This window comes from Pogona vitticeps, chromosome 4 (genome assembly GCF_051106095.1).
Source record: "Pogona vitticeps strain Pit_001003342236 chromosome 4, PviZW2.1, whole genome shotgun sequence".
Lineage (NCBI taxonomy): Eukaryota > Metazoa > Chordata > Lepidosauria > Squamata > Agamidae > Pogona > Pogona vitticeps.
The window spans coordinates 171,905,874-171,928,504 of NC_135786.1; the positions used below are offsets into that span (position 1 = coordinate 171,905,874).

The 22,631-nt window shown below is 40.4% G+C and overlaps 1 protein-coding gene across 2 annotated transcripts in view; it reads right to left on the reverse strand.

Annotated features, from left to right (window-relative positions):
- The window catches only part of TSHZ1 (teashirt zinc finger homeobox 1), a 99,877-nt gene that overhangs the window by 50,258 nt on the left and 26,988 nt on the right, over positions 1-22,631 (reverse strand). The window lies entirely within an intron of this gene.

A 22,631-nucleotide genomic window follows, 5' to 3' on the forward strand; every position in this document is an offset into this window, starting at 1 on the left:
TATGTTGTGTAATCACTTGAAAAAGGAGCGAACCAACCCATCCCCACCATGGACCAAAAAGCAAACAAAATGCCTGTCTGGTGGCTATTCAATTATGATTTGAAGACCAATGCTTCAAATGGAGACTGTTCATGCTCATCAAGCTAAATGATATAGCAATTTTCTGTGAGGTTAGCCATGTAGTCTGTGTCAGCAACAACAAAAACAAAACTATTACAGCACCTTTACAAGTAACAATTTTATTTCAGAGTCCATTTCTGTGGATATAACTTCCCTCTTCAAACACATGGTGTGGATTATATTAGCATAAGCTCACAATGAGATGTGTTAATCTTAAACGTTTTGGTCCACCATGGTTTTATTGATATTAAAAACATTGTGAACCTTGATATCCGATACCTCTCTGCTTCTCGTTTACAATTTCTTTCATGGCAACTGTACAGATTCATATACTGTATAGGGGAACTGTTCTCAATCAGATTCCCAAGATAACATTTTACAACCACTGCTATATTCTGTAATGGATTTGAAAAATGCTACTATATTGTATAGTATAAAAATGGCTCCAGTGGATATAGCAGAAATAAGTAATGGTTCTGAGCAAGGTTCCCTGTAAGCTGGGCACATGTGTGCCTCTGTGCAGCTGTCTTTCCCCTCTGCACAGCGATCACGTTAGGTTCCGGTCATGACGAGGAGTCGTGCATGCACGCAGCAACAAAGACGTGCAAGAGAGAGGTGGAGCCCCTTCCAGTGGAGCTGAACGTTAGAGAGTACTATGGTTCTGAGGAATCAATTACTCCATTCAGATATCATGCAAAGCTATGTTTGATATCTGGGGTAACAAATATGGCTTGTAATCACACAGCAAATCAGGGGGAAAACATATTTAAAATCATTTTGCAAATAATAACCTCTGTTAATTATATTTGATATGACTTCCAGATTAATGAATTATGGTTACAACCATGGTTCTTTTTGCACATCTCGTGTAGCATGGAAGTGAGAGTGAACTTATGGACCTGAAGACTTTAAATCAGAGGACCCCAACCCCCGGTCCGCAGCCCGGAGCCAGTCTGTCGCCTGAGCCGGACCAGTCTGCAAAGACAGTTCTCTCACCCCACCCCCCACACGCACTCACCCCCACACAATCTGTTTGTGCCTGCACATGTGCTCCAGTGTGCCCGTCCAAGTGCCGCATCACTGTTTGTGCACGAGCGTGTGCCCACACAAGCGCTGCACCACAGTTCACGCATGCGCATGAGTATGGGGGTTGCCCCGCCTTCCCCAGCCGGTCTGCGGGGTGAAAAAAGTTGGGGACCCCTGCTTTAAATGATAGCAAACAGGCAGTTCTAAATCACAAATTGCATGAACTTGCCTGCTGTACATATGGAAAATCAAAAGACAGTCTGGACTCTAAACTACAGCTAATACAAATCATGGTTCAATTCTGTAATATCAATTCAGATGTAACACCAAACTTTTATTTTGCACTTACAGAATAGCTCTTTTATGATGGAACAGCAGCTCACCCATATGGCAGCAGTTATCCTAAATAATTTACTTGGAAATCTGGCCAAAAGCTGCAATGTGAGAATATCATAATGAAAAAATACAATCTTGCACACTTCTTTTACACTAGGTGTCTGTGGGAAGCATGCTCTGTATCTGCTACTAAACTTGCAGGGTTTTCTCCACACCTCAAAGTCTTTGAAACTATCCCTTCCTTGTTGCTTCCTTTCTTAGATGTCTTTCCCCTCTCTTTTATTTTCTGCTTTCCGAATACAGACCTGCAATAGTATGTATAGAAAAAAATAAAGAGCTGTAAACTGCATGTTAAAAAAATTCCTTTAGCCAAGATGCATTCACACTGATCATTTTTCAGTGAAGTGAAGAAAAATGAGACTAGGCAGATCTCTCCACAATGATCTCTGCATTAAAAAAGGGCATTACTAAAGTTGAAATCCTTCTCACAATTCAGTCATTAGCTGTTGAGAAGTATTTATCAGAAGAAGGGTTGAAAATGCAGATTTCAACACAGCTTAGAAGTTGTATGTTTTTACTTGTAAGATAAAATAAAATGTTTCTTTAGGATAGCTGAGATTCCATAGAATAATTAAACACAGAGAGATGGAAGTGCCCATTTCAGACCTCTCTCAGTACCACCATGTATATGACGTTTTCTGATACTCTTCCTTTCCATCATTAAGTTTAAAAGGGGGAGAAGTTATATATGTACAAGAGAAAGACACCCAGAGTAGTGCCTCTACATGAATGGGAGTGGGATACATATTGAATAAATAAATACATTAAATTCTGTCTTCACTAAAATGAAGAGGAAAATTGTCACAGGTGGGCTCCTGTACAAATCAAAACTTTCTTGTGCACAAGGAAAAAAACCGCACACAAGCAAAAGCAATAAGTTGAAGAGAAAAGGATGAGTTTGACTTAACCTGGAGTGGAAGGAGGAGGAGGAGGATAAATAAGAATAGCTAAGCTACTCATCAGGAATGGGGAAATGACAACAAAGAAAACTCCCTATCTTAAAAATGGGCAAAAAGGAGGAACCTGGGAGCTATAGACCATCAGCCTGACATGAATCTCAGGGAAAATTCTGGAGCATAAAGTGATCACCATAAAGTGATCACTCTGAAAACACCTTGGAAACAATGCAATAATAACCAGAAGCCAACACTGATTTGTCAAGAACAAATCCTGCCAAACAAATCTTATAATTTTTGATCAGGTAATCTCCCAAGCAGACAATGGGAATGCGGTAGACATAATATATCTCATCTTCAACAAAACCTTTGACAAAGTACCCCACAATATTCTAATTAGCAATTTAATTAGGTGTGGGCTGGATAGAACAACTATCAGGTGAGCACACATTTGGCAACAGAATCATACTCAGAGTGTTTATCAATGGCTCCTTCTCAAACTGGGAGGAAGTAACAAGTACAGTACCACAAGGATCAGTCCTTGCCTGGTACTCTTCAATATTTTTATTAATGACTTGGATGGAGTGTGCAGGGACTGGGACTGCTTATCAAATCTGCAGATGACACAAAATGGAATGGAATAGCTAATACCATGGAAAACAGAAACAAAAATCAAAAAGATCTTGATAGGTTCAAGCAGAATTAAATTTAATAGAGGTCATGCAAAATGTCCCCCTGTGGTTACGCGACTTTTAATTGTGCTCCTGTTCTGTTCAGGTCACGTGACGTTTATTCCAGGATGTGTGTCCCAATGTATTTTTAGGTTACCAAGTCATTTTCTTCCAATTCAGTAGGGGGTCTAGAGCTTCTTGTTCAGACTGTTTGATAGAAGTTAACCGATGCATCAACACAAACGCCGTGGAATTTTTTAAAAAAATCAAATGCACTTTAAAAGTACATGCACTGTGAGAGTAGTTCAAAAACATTGCAATAAGATCATTCACACATGCCACAACACCACATTTTTTTAAAGAGCTGCAACGAAAAGTAGAAGACTCTGGCCAAGTGAAAAATGATCTACAGTTAGCATGCTTGCAAGGTACAGTGGTACCTCGCAAGACGATTACCCCACAAAACGTTTTTTTCGCTAGACATTGACTTTTTGCGATCGCTATAGCGATTCGCAAAACAGTTTTTCCTATGGGGGATTTCACTGGATTTGGTCTGTGCTTCGTAGACCATTTTTTCACAAGGCAACACTTTTTACAGCTGATTGGCAGCTTCGCAAAATGGCTTCCCTACGGGCGATCTTCGCAAAATGGGTGTTTTTGGGACCAATGCTTCACAAGACAGCGATTTAAACAGCTGATCAGCGCTTCGCAAAATGGCTTCCCTATGGGCAATTTTCACTGAATGATGACTATTTCCCCCATTGGAACGCATTAAACGGGTTTCAATGCATTCCAATGGGGAAACACTTTTCGCTAGACAATGTTTTCACAAGACAGCGATTTCAATGGAACGGATTAACATCTTCTAGTGAGGCACAATAAATGATGTGCTAATGACTGTGTGGTCATGTGACCACAAATTTAAATCGCAAAATCAAAGGAGGAGAACTGGAAAACATTTTGTTGGTATGACCACAACCAGAGGTAAAAGGAAAGTTTTATACCTAGGCGGAAAACCACAAACACATAAAATGGGGGATACTTGGTTCAGTAATACTATGAGCAAGAGGAATCTTGGAATGGTTGTAGATCACACACTGAATATGAACCAACAGTGCAATGTAGTTACGAAAAAAGGCAAATAAGATTTTAGGATGCATTAAAAGAAGTATAGTCTCCAAATCTCATGAAGTTTCCCTCTATTTGGCACTTGCTAGGCCTCATCTTGAGTAATGTGTCCCGTTTGAGACAGCACACTTTAAGAAGGATGCTGCCAAACTGGAATATGTTCACAAGAGGGCAACAAGGCTGTTCAGAGGACTGGAAAGCAAGCCCTGTGAAGGAAAGATGGAAAGAACTGGACATGATTAGCGTTGAAAAAAAGAAGACAGAGGGGAGATGTGATGGCACTTTCAAATACTTGGAAGGTGGTCATACAGAGGAGAGGCAGGAGCTGCTCTCAGTGATCACATGTAGGACATGTGACAATGGGCTCAAACTACAGAAAGCAAGATTTAGGCTGAATGTCAGAAAAAACTTCTTAACAGTTGAGAGTTGTACAACAATGAAATAAATTGCCTCAGGAGATGGTGAGCATTTCAACACTGGAAGCATTAAACAAAATTGACAACCGTCTGTCCGATATTGGCCTGGATTTCTGCATTGAGCAGGGGTTGGACTCAATGGCCTAACAGGTCCATGCCAACTCCATCATTCTATGATTCTAAGAAGTTGCCATAAATCATTAACCATTCTGAGATAGTGTTTTTGAACAGGTAGCTCTAAAAGCTCTACCTTCAACTATTTTGTGTTTCTTTCCATGTTTCTTAGAAATATTCCTCACTTCATACGCTTGCTGTTACTCCTTATTTCTCCTTCATTATATGATCCAGGCCAATAAGGAATGAGAGTGGACAAAGTACAAAACTTTGGGGGAAATGGGTGGGGGGGGGACTTTCCCAGCTTGTAAAGACCAGCTCCATGGCATGTGAAGACGAGATTCCTTTGGGCTGGATTGGGGTCTGTGCTATGGACCTGGTATTACCAAATCCTATCCTGGAAATTTGCTTGGTACAGTCTCTTTTGTCTGAGATGAACATTAACATCTTTCTGTGCTTACTTGGAGAACTGAGGGAAAACTATAGTGCCTCACATTACGATGTTAATTCGTTCCAGCGAAATCACTGTAGGATAAAAACATCATAAAGAGATTTTTAAAAGCCCATACAAACGCATTAAAACCCGATTAATGCATTCCTATGGGCTTGAAACGCACCGTCCAGCGAAGATCCCCCATAGCGTGGCCATTTTCGCTGCCCACGCAGCAAGGACTCCGTCCCAGAAAACAGCGGGCGGCCATTTTTTTTACCTGGTGGCCATTTTGAAACCGCCGATCAGCTGTGCGGAAATCGTCATTTTGCGATAATCAGTTAGTGAAGCAGGGAACCAATCATCGCAAAGTGAAAAAACCCCATAGGAAACATCATTTTGCGATCGCAAAAACTTCATCGTTATGCGATTTCGTTGTGGCGCAGTGGTTAAAACGCTGTACTGCAGCTAAAACTGCTCACGACCTGGGGTTCAAATCCCAGGTAGCCGGTTCAAGGTTGACTCAGCCTTCCATCCTTCCGAGGTCGGTAAAATGAGTACCCAGCTTGCTGGGGGGGGCAATGTGTAGCCTGTATAATTAAATTGTAAACCGCCCGGAGAGTGCTTGTAGCGCTATGGGGCGGTATATAAGTCCAATAAATAAATAAATAAATAAAACAAAGTGCTCGTCTTGTGAGGCACCACTGTATAGAGAAAGAGGATGTATAAACTACTCTTTTAAAAACCATTCAGATTTTTCTAACTTTAAATGTTCAAAAAATACCCAAATAATTTTGGTACCATGGTCTGCACATTGCTATCAAGGACCACATATTTAATCTGCTGATGTCACTGCTGTAATGCAACACGAGTGAAACCTACATTGTATACAATTTGAAAAATAGATCGTCTTCACTCTGAAGCCCCTATATAGCTCTAGTTGTGCCAGGATCAAAGACAAGAGCACATACACCCTGTACATACTAAGCTCCCATCTCAAATATGCAATCTCATCAGATTGGAACAAAACATGTCTATTGTACTGAAATGACATTTTTCTACATGCCTCAAATTGGACCACACAGCTCAAAATAGAGCTGCCTCAAGAAACCCCTCCTTTTGTTGTGCCATTTTTGTTTAATAAACATCCAGCAAGAGAAGAGTCCTCCAGATCTTGCTGACCATGTTGTAACTTTCTGGTTCATCCTAACTTTCCATAAAGGTATCATTAGTTTTATTTTTATTCTTCAAAAAAAATCTACATGGAGACAGGCAGCTGTCAACATTTTACAGACACATTCCATTAAAAACTGGCTTTTCTTCCGACATAAAAGCATCAGTTATCTCCCTCAAAGTCAATTTCCCTTTTATTTGTAAATAAAATAGGAAGGCCGCTTTAAAATTCTTGATGCATAGTCGAATGCTAGTCCTTTTTGATGAGCACTAGCTTGCTAAAACTCCTGTCAGCTTCTATAAACCAATGACAATGTGCAAAACCCTGAAAATTAGTTGCAGGGTTTTTTTTTTTTTTGGTACACTACATATGTCACATGATAGGGCACACAACCATTGTCCTCATCAGAGGAAGCAGGGGAGAGAGAGCAAGCAAAATACACTGGCTTCCTTCTGTTGTTCTCCACTTCTGCTCTGCAAATCCAGCAGGGTCTTGGGCAGCGAGAATAAACAACATTTGCTCTCAATAAATAGTATACTCAAATGAGCATCCAGAACAGTGTGCCCTGTTTTACCTTGCTCTGGTGGTCCCAATGCTGCTGTCCAGCACAGCAAGACATCAGGCTAACATTGTGGTATGAATCCCAGCAGACATAACACTTTCATACACTTGCAAAAGCCTGGCATGAAAATCTTCATAAATTTCATTTCCACAATTCAGCTCAACTCTAATTACAGCCCTAATTAGAGAAAGCTATTTTTTCATTGCATAAAAATGCATGCTTTTGCCATTTTTGTCTTTGTCTACGTTGCTGGGTTGGTGTTTAAAATTAAGTAGATCTGTTAAAGTCATTTTTAAATCTGTGAACCAGCCTGTGTGGCTTTGGTCAAGCTGCCCAATCCCAGGGTGCCCTGCAGGAGAAGGGAATGATAAACCACTTCTGAATATTCTCTTTCTCTACCTAGAAAACCTTGAAAAGAGTCACCATAAGTTGGAATTGACTTGACAGCAAGCTATTATTCTTATTCTTTAATAATAACTGTAAGGAGTTCGTTATCATATGTTACCTGCATCACAAACTGTCAGAAGAACAAGCAAATATTTGAACTGCAAACTTGCATATATAAGTTATATATAAATTGATAATTAAAATACAGAGGTAACTTCCACTAGCTTTCAGAGAATAGTAAGCTAAAGTTTGGCTTTAATATTTGGCAGTGCTTCTGTTTAGAAGGAAAACATTGCTGGCGTTATGTACACTTAAAGGAATCAGGAAACATGCCTTCAGGCATTCTCTCAAATGTCTTGTTGGCTGATGCTGCAACAGAAGGAAGACTAAGAATTGAGAAAGCATGCAGTTTACCAAAGTACTGCAGTCCCAATCTTGAAATAAATTCCCCTTTGCTTATCTGCTACATTTTTGAGTAGGACTTTAACATCCTATTATTTTGAATGTTTTCCTGGCTCACGGCAAAAAAATATTGACAAAGTTCTACCAACAGGACTGTTATTGTCTCTGTATATTTGAGAGCAGTCTTCACAAGTTCACCTGCCACTATTAAATCCTTGGTTTGGAAGAACAAAGTAAAAAAAAATGTGTTAGCATTCCAAGCTGTTTTACAATACCAGCTTCTACAGTAGCAAATCAAATTGTTCTTTCAATTAAACCAGTTTAGTGTTTTCACAGAAAAGCTGGCCTTCTCTTTTTCCAAAAGAAACAACAGTTTATGCACTATCTGAAGTTTTTACTAGCATTGGGAGCAAAGAGCTTTTATTTCCTTATTCCTGTGTTCAAGATTTTATATAACAAAATAAAACAACCAGGATCCCTCTGCACATCAAAAGTATTTACTAGAAACTGTATGTGCCGATCTACCAAATCCAGGATTACTTCAATTATACAATAAAGTTTCATTTGATGCCTTTTTTATATCAGTGACCACCATCTAGCAAGTGAGGCAGATAACCAAGAGGGAGGGTCTTTGAGGTAATGGCACCTCATCTCAAAATATGCTGTTCTTGGCTTCCACAGTGTCCTTTCCACAATCTTCTGTGTGGCCTTTTTCAGCATTATTCTAATTACCAAAAACCTTTTTTTAAAACTCACGTTGCCCATGCCTATCAGTTTCAATGTTTTTATTTACTGGTTGCTTGGCTAGTTCTCATATTTTACAGTTTTAAGGTTTTATATTTTATTCTATAATTTAATTGGTTTTATGTTTTGGTCTCAGGCTACTCAGAGAACTTTATATACAGTAAATAAACAGTCACTGATGGTGAGCCATTGCTGGGAAACATATGGATTATGGCAATGAACTTGGTTGTGTTGTGAGGTCCCGCACCAGCACATAGCATACTGAGATATTTTCCCTGGACTCAGGTGGCCCGGTGAATTCTCCTGATATCTTTCCAGCCAACTTCACCATCTATTGCCACTTTGTAGTTGTCCCTGCTCCTCCTATTCTCAAGAGTAGCTACTTCACAGTACTGGCAGTTGTCTCTAATATGACAACTGCCACCAGGTAAATCTGTGAATGAGCTAGCAAGCAGGAAAGAAAAGAAATCATCTTATGGCTTCAGCAGGGTCGGTTTTGAGCTGTGAGGGCATCAGTGGTTGTGTGTGAGTCCCACTGATGGCAATCTCCCTAGTCATGGTGAAAACTTTGAACCCATTGTATGCTGGAAAATGGAGAAAAAGGAGAAGGCTCCATGATTTAATCGAGACCCTTTTTTTAAAAAAAAAAGGATTCTGATCTGACTAAAGAAGGGTGAGACACAAGAAAGAGAACAAGGAAGACATTTAAACCAACAGAATAAGAAGTAAGAGAAAAAAAGAGACACATTAAAGGTGCCCTAGTAGATGCAAATAAAAAAACATAGATACCGATGAAGACTCTTGGACTTTGGTACACAGAGCAGGGCAAATGGAAGGTGAGGTGGAGTTAACATTCTCATATAAGTGGACCTTGACCTTGTTTGGAGTTGCTAGCAGCAAAGCACAGCTTTACTACAACCTTGACCAAAGGACAGTACACTCCTGTCTGGGGCAGTTGCTTGCCACTCTGGGACAGATGCACACAGAGTGGTGGGTGAAGAAGGGAACACCCATGTAGGCAGCCAGATTGGCTAAATCAATCCTGGCACTCAATGAAGCAACTAATACGAAAGCCAGGTCTTTCTCACACCTGAAGAAGAGAGCTAAGGAGTATGATTATAATTCATATAAATACTTTAGGCATGCTCAAAGGATTGCAATTTTTTTTCTTAGTGCTTGCACAAGAGGGTATTCGCTACCCCCTTGAGTATGTGGAACCCTGTTGCTTTAAACAAAGTGACTGGTGCAACTGAATGCAGTGCACCTATGCCTGTGGAGTGTTGTGCTCTCTGATTCTCAGTAGGATTCTGCCCCAAACCTTTATTTTCCTTTGAGGCACATATTATGATTAATAGCAGCAGTCATTTTAAAGTGTTCTTAAATTACTTTTCAGTTAAGCAGGGCCCCCAAAGTGATGTACAATATAATGGGTGAAATCCAGCATTAAGTCACTATTAAAGTAAGCTCACCAAATGAGTGGGGATTTGGTGAGTCAACTCCTCTGTAAATTATACTGATTCAACAGGCCTACTCTAGTTGCAACTTACTATTGGATTTCAGTCAGTATATTGTAAAAGAACAGATTAAAATCAATTTTTAAAAAACAAAGGCCAAATGTAGTTATTAACCTGCAAACTGTCTTGTAGGATCAGGCCAATGCCTTTTAAGCCCTCTTCTTCCACAATGGCTCCCCAACCATGGTTTAAGGTTTTCTTTAACGACCAAGAAACAACAAACAGGGCAGAAACCTCTTGTTTTACATCTGCAGATCACTGTTATCAGATTGTGAAGATAAACAATCTGCTACAGGAGAAACAGAAGACAATATCTCTGTGTACAATATGACTCTTATGTGCTGTTGTGCTCAGTTATCAGAGTAAGCCTCCTTGAATTCAGTGGAAGTTACTGCTGGTAAACTGACAACTGCATTGCATAGCTGTCAATGGAGATGCTAAAAGTAAAACTTCCTTTTTTCTACCTTTCACTCTGAACAGCATGTAGCTATTATTAATCCTGCTCCCTTGCGGTGGTTTCATCACACTCTTTTACAGAGGGCCTTGCAAGCTGCTCTACTGAGCTTCTGTCCTACAAAATATTTTTCCTCCAAAGCATTAGACAAATTTCATACGAGGGCAAATCTCCTAAAGGCTCATCTAGGCACATGGGATTATTAATGACAGGAATGCAGATGTAGACCAGTATATAGCATTTATACATCCACCTTTTTAAAAAGTGTTTTTAAGGGCAATTACCCTACATGGAGATATTGGCATTTTCCTGGTTTTGTGGTTTCTGACAAGCAGTGTCCACAATGAAATTTTTCATTTTGAAAGTATGTTTTTAAAAAGAAATAATTTGCTTTAAGATACTTGCAGATTAATGAGGTTTGCAGGTTCTGTAAAAGTTAACACTCACTCCTACAAACCTAGTTGCATTTAATGGTTGATGTGGGTTTTTTGGGCTCTTAGGCCATGTTCTGAAGGTTATTCTTCCTAACATTTCGCCAGTCTCTGTGGCCGGCATCTTCAGAGGACAGCACTCTGTGCTCTGGTGCAGTTTGTTTGGGAGTTGAGTATTTATGGCTGTGAGATCAGCTTTTGTCCTTTTTGGGAGATGGGTGATTATGGTGATCAGTGTGTTTTTGTTGTGAGTTGTTGTGATAAGGAGGAGAGATTATCTATCACTGTGATTCATGGGTGTCGTTAGCTGGTCTTTTGTGTGTAGTGATCACCAGTCCTTGTGGCTCGGTAGAGTTCGTTGACCTTTTGTATGCTGTATTTTTTCAATGCTGGGAGCCAAGTTTTGTTGAGTTTCAAACTTTCCTCTATTCTGTTGAAGTTCTGCTGGTGTTTGTGGACTTCAATGGCTTCCACAAACCAGCCTAGTACACGACCTATCCGGAATTGGCCACAACAATTGGCCTCCATCTAGCATTTCTTGTGACCAATTTGCAGCATTTTTTAAAAATCAAAAGTGGAGACCATCTGCCCGGATCTCGCATCCTTTTTAAAAACAGTGAATCGAGCTGAGACATCCAGCGCAGCACCTTGTCCGTTGAGAATTACTCAGTTTCAACCTGTGATGTCCGCAGAGGTGGACAAGGTCCTTGATTGCTACTGAGCCACCTCCTCCTCCCTTGCCCAGCCTGGCTAATCAAAGCTGCCAGGCCGGTGATAACTGAATGGGCCACTGAAATAAGAAATGGGTTTCTTCCTGAGAGGAAACGCTCATTAGACCCATTAGGAAGAAGCTGAGCTTGGCGGCGAACAACATTGACAATTATAGGCCCATCGCCAATGTTTCTTTCCTTAGCAAGATAGTTGAGAGGGTGGTGGCCAACCAGCTCCAGGCTTTCTTGGATGAAACCAATGCCCCGGATCCATTTCAGTTGGGCTTCAGGCATGGAAACAGTATTAGTCACCCTGCTGGATGACCTACTTAGGGAGGCTGATGGGAAAATGTCCTTGCTCGTCCTCCTTGATATCTCAGCCATCTTTGATACCGCCAACCACGGTATCCTCCTGGAGAGGCTCTCCGAGTTGCGGATTGGTGGCCTTGCTCTTGCTTGGCTCCGATTCTTCTTGGAGAGCTGTCCCCAGAGATTTCAGCTTGGGGAGAATGTACTGGCCCCGTGGGCCCTCAATTGTGAGGTGCCGCAGGGCTCGATCATCTCCCCAATACTGTTTAACATCTATATGAGGCCGTTGGGTGGGAGTCATCCAGGAATGTGGAGCTTCATGTCACCAATATGCTGATGACACTCAGCTCTATATCTCCTTTTTTCCATCTGCAGTGGATGCCTGCAGGTTGTTTTGCAATGGATGCAGTCAAATGGATTACGGTTGAACCCGGACAAGACGGAGGTCCTGTGGGTAGGTGGCCCCGATGTCAGTGGTTTGGGGAACTCCCTCTCTTTTTAGGGGGTGACTCTCACCACAAAGAATTAGGTTCACAGTCTGGGCGTCCATCTTGACCCAGCGCTTACCATGGAGGCCCAGGTAGCATCCATGGTTCGATCTGCTCACTTACATCTTTGGCAGATCACCCAACTGTGTCCCTATCTAGACACAGGGGTGCTCACCACGCTGGTTCATGTGCTCATAGTCTCAGGAATAGACTACTGTAACGCTCTCTACATGGTGCTTCCTTTGAGACTGATGCGGAAGCTCCAGATGGTCCAGAACACGACAGCCAGGGTATTAACAGCGGTGAAAAGATTTCACCATAATTCCCCCACCCTGGCTGCCTTACACTGGCTACTTATTCACTTTTGCATTGATTTCAAGGTGTTAACTAACCATCAGGTATAAAGCCCTTAACGGTTTAGGTCCTTGATAGCTGGCAGAGTGCCTTCTTCTGCCCAGTTCTACCCGTATCACCCATTCCAGTCAGGCTGGACAGCTAAGGGGCCTAACACCAAGAAAGGTCCGGCACGGAAAGACTAAAACCATGCCTTCTTGGCAGTGGCCCCTCACCTATGGAACAACCTACCTGTAGAGAGGCTTGGCTCCCTTGCTGAGGACCTTCAAGATTAACCTGAAGACATGGCTATATAGGCAGGCCTTCCCTACAGCTATTACCTAGTCTATTTCCCTTTTTCTCTCTTTCTTTTTCTTCTTCTTCTCGTCCTTTCCCCATCTTGGACTCTGTGATTAACTTGGATTCTACGTTGTTGTTGTTGTTGTTTAGTCGTTTAGTCGTGTCTGACTCTTTATGAACCCATGGACCAGAGCATGCCAGGACCTCCTGTCTTCCACTGCCTCCTGGAGTTGGGTCAAATTCATGTTGGTTGCTTCAATGACACTGTCCAGCCATCTCATCCTCTGTCATCCCCTTCTCCTCCTGCCTTCACACTTTCCCAAAATCAGCGTTTTTTCCAGGGAGTCTTCTCTTCTCATGAGATGGCCAAAGTATTGGAGCCTCAGCTTCAGGATCTGTCCATCCAGTGAGCACTCAGGCTTGATTTCCTTTAGAATGGATAAGTTTGTTCTCCTTGCAGTCCAGGGGACTCTCAAGAGCCTCCTCCAGCACCACAATTCAAAAGCATCAATTCTTCGGCGGTCAGCTTTTTTTATGATCCAGCTCTCACTTCCGTACATCACTGCAGGAAAAACCATAGCTTTGACTATTCGGACTTTTGTCGGCAAGGTAATGAATGTCTCTGCTTTTTAAGATGCTGTTGAGGTTTGTCATTGCTTTCCTCCCAAGAAGCAGGCGTCTTTTAATTTCGTGGCTGCTGTCTCCATCTGCAGTGATCATGGAGCCCAAGAAAGTGAAATCTGTTACTGCCTCCATCTCTTCCCCTTCTATTTCCCAGGAGGTGATGGGACCAATGGCCATGATCTTAGTTTTTTTGATGTTGAGCTTCAGACCATTTTTTGCACTCTCCTCTTTCACCCTCATTACAAGGTTCCTTAATTCCTCCTCACTTTCTGCCATCAGCGTGATATCATCCGCATATCGGAGGTTGTTGATATTTCTTCTGGCAGTCTTGATTCCAGCTTGGGATTCCTCCAGTCCAGCCTTTCGCATGATGTATTCTGCATATAAGTTAAATAAGCAGGGGGACAATATACAGCCTTGTCATACTCCTTTCCCGGTTTTGAACCAATCAGTTGTTCCATATCCTGTTCTAACTGTTCCTTCCTGTCCCACGTATATGTTTCTCAGGAGATAGATAAGGTGGTCAGGCACTCCCATTTCTTTGAGGACTTGCCATAGTTTGCTGTGGTCCACACAGTCAAAGGCTTTTGCATAGTCAATGAAGCAGAAGTAGATGTTTTTCTGGAACTCTCTGGCTTTCTCCATAATCCAGCGCATGTTAGCAATTTGTTCTCTAGTTCCTCTGCCCCTTCGAAATCCAGCTTGTACTTCTGGGGGTTCTCGGTCCACATACTATACTGCTAAAGCCTACCTTGGAGGATTTTAAGCATAACCTTGACAGTGTGGGAAATGAGTGCGATTGTACGGCAGTTGGAGCATTCTTTTGCACTGCCCTTCTTTGGGATTGGGATATAGACTGATCTTTTCCAGTCCTCTGGCCACTGTTGAGTTTTCCAAATTTGTTGGCATACTGAATGTAGCACTTTAACAGCGTCATCTTTTAAGATTTTGAATAGTTCCACTGGAATGCCATCACCTCCACTGGCCTTGTTGTTAGACAAGCTTTCTAAGGCCCACTTGACTTCACTCTCCAGGATGTCTGGCTCAAGGTCAGAAAGCACACTATCTGGGTTGTCCGGGATATCCAAATATTTCTGGTATAATTCCTCTGTTTATTCTTGCCACCTCTTCTTTGATGCCTTCTGATTCTGTGAGGTCCCTACTATTTTTGTCCTTTATCATGTTCATCTTTGCACAAAATGTTCCTTTAATATCTCCGATTTTCCTGAACAGATCTCTGGTTTTTCCTTTTCTATTATTTTCCTCTATTTCTTTGCATTGTTCATTTAAGAAGGCCCTCTTTTCTCTCCTTGCTATTCTTTGGAGGTCTGCATCCATTTTCCTGTAACTTTCCCTATCTCCCTTGCATTTTGTTTCCCTTCTCTTCTCTGCTATTTGTAAGTCCACGTTGGACAGCCAGTTTGCTTTCTTGCATTTCCTTTTCTTTGGGATGGTTTTTGTTGCTGCCTCCTGTACAATGTTACGAGCCTCTATCCAAAGTTCTTCAGGCACTCTGTCCACGTTATTTTTATGTTATATGTAAACCACCCAGAGTAGACACATTCTAGATGGCTGGTATATAAATCTAATAAATAAATAAATATAAAGTAATCATAATTAATCAGAACCTGGCCAAGGATTTCATTACAATGTACACATATTTTAATTCTGCAAGGCTTAATAGAAAAATTAATAAAAAATAATTTTAGCCTAATATTATCTGAAAGTAGTGTCTATCCCACTGTTGCATCTATTTACAATTCAAAGCACTTGAATTCTGCTTTTCAATTGTAAGAACATTCGGAGTGACTACTACCATCACAGTGGTGCCAAATACCTGTAAGGTGTTACTGAACTAGCAGTATTATTAGTTCTCTAATAATTTAGTTTCAGTAATTGTGCCTGGCACAAGGGTTGTGAAGTTGCCTGGAGTGATTATACTCAAGTGGCAGCAGAAAAGCAGTGGAATTACCACTAGCAATCAAGCACACTGATACAGGACACTTTACTCAACAAATGTTAACACAAAAAATTGCAAGATGCAAGTGACAGTTTAGTTCTGTTGATTGAATATAGGACTGCTCCCTGATAACCATTTGAGATTTAAGCAACTTGTGCTCTGCCACTCAATAAATTGATTATAGTTTACAACTACTACTAATAAAGTGTTTTACTGCTTTCTCATGTCCTATGTTACAAGAGTTGGAGGAACAGGTGTAACAACCATTAAAATATCCAGCAAAATATGAGGCCTAAATGCCCCTTCCCAACCAGACTAAACACACTGCACTTACCGAAATAAACAGTGCCTACTAACATATGCACAACTTCTTGAACTCTCTGAGGTAACAGAAGTGTTACCTATTGAAGTTAAATATCCCATAGATACACTATATGTTTGAGACAGCCAATCAAAAGTTCATGCAATACATTGATCATTCATACAAAAAAAAAGTTGTGGTGCACAGTGCAATAACCAGGCAGGATGAATTAAAAGCAAACTTTATCAATAAGAAGGCATGCTAATACTGTACTGAGAAACTATTTCCTGTGGGAACAGAATCTCAAATCTAAGTAAACAGTGCATCGAAGACACTTATTCACAGACTGTATCGAAGAGGAAGTTTTTCCTAATCACTGTAATACTATACTGGAAAATGTGAGGAAATTAATATCTAAAGAAGCTGCACCAGCGACTGCATATTTTAGTGCTTCAGACTCAGTTCACCCTACATGTCTTATACTGATCCTGCTTACCTACTTTGATTATAACAAATTAATACTCTTTCCATGTGGCTATCAGCCATAGGAGCACAATGAACCAGGGCTCCTGAAATTGTCTACGTCTGGAAGAGCACAGTTTCCCTTTAGTCAAAAGGGAACAATGCATCTCTGGCAAAGGAAATGGACATCTCCAGTTTTATTTATTTACAAATATGCGAACAGGCTGTAAATGGAAGCAACAAGTACTGCTACATCAGATTCCCAGAGAGAGACCCTGCACCCCAAGACAATGTTTTGCCTTAGGCCAACCAACATTTATTTCTATATCTGTGTCTCTTCAAAACCACAATTTCGACTATCTCTTTGCCACTTCCCTTCACACAGGTGTCACTTCTTTGAAGTTAGCCAGTAGTAACAGCTCTTCATAATCTAAGTCTAACATCTCCTAGACATTACTGAATACAGTGGGGTCTCTACTTAAGTACTTAATCCATATTGGAAGGTGGTTCTCAAGTTGAAAAGTTCTTATGTTGAATCTGCATTTCCCATAGGAATGCATTGAAAACCATTTAATCCGTATCTGCTCTTTTCCATCCATAGAAACTACAGTGGAACCTCTACTTAAGAACTTAATCCGTTTTGGAATGGTGTTCTTAAGTTGAAACGTTCTTAAGTTGAAGCAAAATTTCCCATAGGAATGGACTGAAAACCAATTAATCCGTTCTGGCTGTTTTTTTGTTATGTAGAGGTGCGTTCGTACATTGAAGCATTAGTTCCCATAGGAACTAATGCAAAGCTGGTTAATACATACTCTACCACTAGGGGGAGAATTTTTTTTAACCTAAGATGACCTAAGGTTAAAAAAAGAGCAGGAAAGGTTTTTTTTCCTGTTCTTATCTTGGATTTCTGTTCTCAAGTAGAAGCAAAATTTAGCAAATGGAGCTGTTCTTAAGTTGGATTGTTCTTAAGTACGGACGTTCTTAAGTAGAGACTCCACTGTAGAAAGATCTTTTGCATGCATGCACAATCCTTTCTTAGTTGCTAAAGAAGATCCACTTGTAATTCACTTCTTTGCTAGTCTCATGTGCTTCTCATCTACCTCATCCAATTCCTGGCAAGTACTCCGATAATCCTGAACAGACCTTCAAGACTAGACTATCTCTTTTGTCTTTTCTCCTACCTTGAAAGGGAAAATGCCAGATCTGTTAAGTAAAACACAACTCCACGAAGGAGCCAATAGAAAAATTGCTTTGTAAATTACTTCTGTGCTCACATCAAGGGATCTACGGAAAAATTAATGAAGTTATATATATTTATCATGTCCAAACAGCCAGAAAGGCCTGTCCAATCAATTATGATGGCATTAAATTGTTGGAAATGGCTTGAGAATTCAACTAAATGACTATTATTGGCTTGGGAGTACCTTTGACTCATCAGAAGGTGTGATCAAGGAGAAGTGGAGGAGCATCAGCAGCAGGAGAAGTAGTACTAGCATTAAGTAGATGAATAGAGCAGAGCAGCAGTGAAGGAACATAGCTTCCTATTCATTTTTATTTTACTCAAATAGCTTAAAACGTGCTGCTTATATACCACCCCACAGCACTTAAATCACTCTTTGGGGAGTTAACAATTTAATTATGCAGGCTATACATTGTCCCCCACTGCAAGCTGGGCATTCACTGTAGTGACCGTGGAAGGATGGAAGGCTGAGTGAACCTTGAGCTGGCTACCTGGGATTGAACCCAGGCCTTGAGCAGAGTTTTGGGTGCAGTACTGCACTTTGAACACTGCACCCAGAGGCTGCTTCAAACAGGTTACCAAAAATGCTATATTTTTCTGTCCACCCTCAGATTCTTGACTGCCCTTTGACCTTGATCCCTTGAAGACACAAACTGACATTAATGTAATCACTGGAAACTGCACTAAACCATCATGACAGAGTATCTATCTATCTATCTATCTATCTGTCTGTCTGTCTGTCTGTCTGTCTGTCTGTCTGTCTGTCTGTATGAACGAACGAACGAACGAACGAACGAACGAACGAACGAACGAACGAACGAACGAACGAACGAACGAACGAATGAATGAACGAATGAATGAATGGAGTTCTATATGCTTTGTACTTTTGACTAACTACCTCCTTTTGAAATAATGAAAGAAAACTCCATGTCAGCTGAGGCAGCATTTTGGTCAAACTTCTGCTTTTGTTTTGTTTTTCTAAAACCTTGCCTCCTGCAAGCAATAAAGTGACAATCAGAAGTTGGGATCTAAGAAAGCTCTGAAGAGGCTGCTAGGAAAATACTCATGGCACTGAAAATCTGTGTCAGTGACAGAATGTTACAAACTAAGCAGCATCAAATCCCTGGTTACCAACTCCCCTTCCATTACTCTTGGGAACACTAGTTATCACACTTGAGACTGCAGCTGCTAAGAGTGGGAGTCACCAAGACATTAACATTTCTGTATTTACCAAATTAATTACTTCTGTTTATGTTCTTTTCCTTGGAATATACTGAGAAAGAAAGCACACAAACAGTCTTCTATGTCAGGAGGGCAACAGGGAGCAACAAATACACTTTTGCAAGCGTAAAAGAAAATCCTACGTACTGTACAGATTGTCACTGCTCTGTCCACCTAACTCCTGCACAGCTGAAAACATGATGACCTCAGCAACCTCAGTGTGCGCCTGCTACAGAAACATCCACACTAATAAGCAACCAACTTTCATATTACTGCAGACAAACAACGAAGAGTTAACATCCACTGGGTGAACCTATTCTGTGTCAGGAAAAAAGGTACTGAAACTTCCTCAGTGTTGGCATAGATCAATCAAGGAAGGACCCTGGTAGAGTCACTTTGTTTTGAGATCTAAAAACACACAGTCTACTTTGCATGGCTACACAGTGCTTTTTAGAGATCAGACATATTCCTTCAGTGCATCTAATCCCCTCCACACCATGTGATACACTGCACTCTAACCCTGTTTGTTCCATACCCATATATGCCGTAGATCAGAATAACAACACATTCATAATACTTGTACTATCTCCTTTGTCTCCCATACTATATCCTACTCGCTTTCCTCTAGTTTCTCTTGTACTTCCTGTTAAGAAACCAAGTGCAGAACTAGGACTGGAAATTTCTTCTAAATTGATATTGATGCAATCTAAAGCACAGGGAGGGGCACCCTTTTTACCAAAGAAAAACCAAAGAAGCTAAAAACTGTTCATGCCTCATAAAGGGAGCCTCTGTCTCCTTTTCTGAGGCCTGATCCCCACCTTTTCCAAAGCCTAAATAAATGTGTGTCTATTTTACTGTGCATTTTAACTTTTAATTTTACTGAGCTTCTGTTGTTATTTCTCCATGTGCCATTTCTGTAACAGGAAGAATATAAGGTACAACTCTGATTCCACTGATATCTGCCTACTATCTACAATACATTATTAAGGGGTAAATGTGACTATGTGTTGAAATTTAGCAGCTGGCTATTATCCATAGCAATTGCTAGTTCCAAAAATAATGTCCAAGACACAATACCTTCCTTTGTTATCATTAAAATGCCAAAATATTACATATAAAAAGATTAAATTTTATACAGATCTTCAACTCAAGTTACGTAGCTATCACGATCTAGAACCCTACCCTGTTTTCTCAGAGTTCCCAGTCACAGACATTCTGTAGCCACAGACAATTAAACCTGGTTGCAGAGTCCTATATAGATCTTCATGTCCAGTGTCTACTGACATTAGAGTCGTATTCCCATCCGCAATCTAGCAAACACCTATATAGGACTAGACAAAGAAAGTTATCAACTTTCATGTGATAATAAACAACAATACAGCAATGGTGTCTGCCTTTCCATCTGGGAACATGTATTACTCATCTATCAATTCTGAATTTTGTTATAATCAGTTATTAAAACAGAACAGCCACCCACTGCCTTGCATGTATGTATCAAAGAACAGTAAGTTATGTTTTTAATGTTACAGTTTCTTTTCACTTTATTATAAAGGGGGAGCTCAAAATAAGTCAGTCCTTATCTGAAAGTGCAGAACTAGAACCATTTTTAACAGTCTCATTTGCTAAACTAGTGTTCTACTCAATAAGATTATCAATATACTCATCTACCTATCCACTGAATGTTCACAATATTTAACACTGTACAGAGTGCAATTATTGAAAACATTCTTACAACTACGTAAATCACATCTGCAACATTCTGATATGTTCATTTACAAAAATAAAAATAATGAATTTGGTATTCTACAGACCAGACTTTTATTGCTTGCTTATGTAGGGCTGTGCATAAAGCTTAATGGTCAAGAAACCTCATTTTTAGCTGAGCTTGTTTTAATTTTAGCTGTGTTTAGTTTTGAGCTTCCAAAGTGGACTGTGCCCAACACAGCTCACAAGAAATACCAAAGTACAGCATCATAAACAAACAATGTACATGGTTAAAAGCTTTTCTCTCTTCTCTCTCTAAAGCTTTTGACAACTTACAGTAGTTCTTCTTCAACAGCCCCAGGGGGGTACAAAATTACCGTCGTGGATAGATGCCATTTCTGATTAACTAGAGCTTACAAATGTGAACTTTTGTGACATTGGTCTGAATTCTAACATTGAGAGATAATTCAAACGCAGTTCTGCCCTCCTTGTTGAAGCCATCTGCAAATCAATTCTCTTCAAATGCTGTCCAGAATCCTCTACATCAAATCTCATATAATATTTCTAGGACAGGCTAGGTCACTTAGATTTTCAAAACAGTTAGACTCCAAGATTTTTATCTTTTTATTGGGGAGAATGTCAACAGCTGACCAGGCAGAAACAAAACTGGGTACCAATGACACTGTAAAGAAGCCACAGTGATTGTTCTGCCCTCTTTCCTCTTTCACAATTCTGAAGCCATGGCCAGGAATAACAAATGCTCTGCCCTCACAAGGCACTGCATGAAGTCACCATTCCCCAGGCTCAGTGCTTATTCTGTAAAACAGGGATGTTGAAGACTTCCCTCAAAGGTTGCTTGTAATGAGAGCAAACCAGATAAAGAACGTAAAACACTTTGTACATTAACAGCACCACATTAATGCATCCTAGTAACAGTAGCAGCAGAAGTGCAGTGTTTGAAGAGCCCAAATATTATCAAGCTAGAGGTGCTTTCATCAGAATCATTCTGTTTATTGGGTACCAACTACAATACAGCAGCATTTACTGCTTATATTTCAGCAAAGCTAACTAGAGAGGCCAAACCTAGGCATCTAACTCCCAGTGAATGGAGACAGAATACAACTGCTTGTTTCCTTAATGCTAAATAGTTGTGTCAGTATATTCAAAGCACATTGAAATCTATGCCAGCATCTGAAAAAAGTGTGTGTGTTTATGTTACTGGAACGGCAGCATTGCCATCCTAAGTATTTAGGTGAAAGGTTGCGCTCCTTTTTCTCTTACATCATTGTCTCCAAAACCAATTCTTCTTGGGTAAGAAAGTGATAATATGAATGAAACAATACTGAATACGTAACAGACATGAATGGCTGTTTTCTGGAAGAGAAAGAATGTTAATCATTTTATGCTCTATTTATCCTTACAGCATAAAAACATGAAGGGGAGAATAGGAGGAAAGGAGTTTTTTTTTCCCCAATGCTGCATGACAATGCTTTTAACCACTAAGGTCATACCTGCATGTGATGACTGACAACTTTTCAGCTTGATTCAAAGCAAACAGCTGCTAGTTTGATTGCCTAGCAACTAAAAGTTGATAGATGACCCTTAAGATGGATAACTACCATAAATCACCTCATTCAGACACTCAGGGAAAAAAATTAAAAAACAATGGTTTTCATGGCATTTGCTGCATCCTGTAATGTGCAGTGATAAATTTGGCTACCTTATGGAAGCACAGTTGTGGTGGCTGCAATTAGACACTATTCTACAGTTCTTGAAGCTTAGAGCTTATTCTGTAAGATGTGCTCATATTAATATACACCACTGTCAGAAGAAGGCAGACTACCAGAAGCTACTGACAGTCACTATGAGAAAATGTGTATTTTATCTCAGCATCACCAAACAACCTTTAGTCAGAAAACAGCAATCTTTATGACACAGGCCTATATGCATTAATAATGGTTATAATTTAGTGTAATGACTTGACCCCTAGTTGACATTACAGGCACTGGGATAATACGAATTTGATAAACTGTTTCCTGTTTGTAAACACGTTGCATGTTTCTTGATTTGGAGAAATATGTTCCTCGAAGAAAATTCAAAAGCGATAGATAGGT